Source organism: Sinocyclocheilus grahami, unplaced genomic scaffold, assembly GCF_001515645.1.
Source record: "Sinocyclocheilus grahami isolate Dianchi unplaced genomic scaffold, SAMN03320097.WGS_v1.1 scaffold61231.1, whole genome shotgun sequence".
Classification (NCBI taxonomy): Eukaryota; Metazoa; Chordata; class Actinopteri; order Cypriniformes; family Cyprinidae; genus Sinocyclocheilus; species Sinocyclocheilus grahami.
In genome coordinates, this window is record NW_015527570.1 from 1 (window position 1) to 813 (window position 813).

An 813-nucleotide genomic window follows, 5' to 3' on the forward strand; every position below is an offset into this window, starting at 1 on the left:
CCCTTTAAAGAAATGATCATATGTTGAACTGCTGAATACAATGGATAAATTGACCTGCTGTAGTCATTATACTACCTGAAGACTTACCTGAAAAAGAACATGACTGTGCAGGGATCATACAACTCGTACATCTTGTTGAAATCTGGCACTTCTGTGATATCCACAAGATAAATGACTGCAAAATTCTTCACCTGAGGAAACACGTGATATTAGACATATAAAACATTGATAGACTAACACTAATATACATAATTATTCCCAAAGCATTGGTGTAATGAAAGATCAGCTAAACATAATCATACACCACATAATAGCTGATCTACGTGTTCACGTTCAGTCCGGTGGTTGAATATTAGGACGCTGTAATACCTTTTCGGCGATGCTGTACAACACTTCATCCATTTTCATACACGTAGGGTCCCAATCGTGGCCAAATCGTATAACAATCACACGGTCTTCCTCTGATAAAATAGCCTGGTCCACTTGCCAGCCATTGTGAAGATGAGGGAGCATGTACGACATTTTGAGGGATATCCAAACACACTTCTAAAAAGACACACGAGGTTGTCGTCAAATTCATTTGCTTGAGAACCGCACGCATTGTTTAACTAAACTGTTCAAACGTTATAAAATAGGATGCGATACTAATTGTTTACATTTCACACGCTGGTTTCTCATTAGCAATTAGCTCGGAATTCTAGAAAATAATAGCTCACCCCAACAGAAGTTTTCTTCAGGGAAATATTAGAGCAATGAAAAAGGAGAAAAACTTACCTCACAATTTAAAATAACCTTGTCCTTTAGATTAAGTGT

At 37.4% G+C, this 813-nt stretch overlaps 1 long non-coding RNA gene across 1 annotated transcript; it reads right to left on the reverse strand.

The window, feature by feature from the left end:
- Positions 1-108: 108 nt before the first annotated feature.
- LOC107580997 (uncharacterized) lies at positions 109-813 on the reverse strand. The gene is made up of 3 exons (XR_001608751.1): positions 775-813; positions 370-546; positions 109-191 (listed from the first exon to the last, which is right to left on the reverse strand). It is a non-coding gene; the product is annotated as an uncharacterized lncRNA (long non-coding RNA).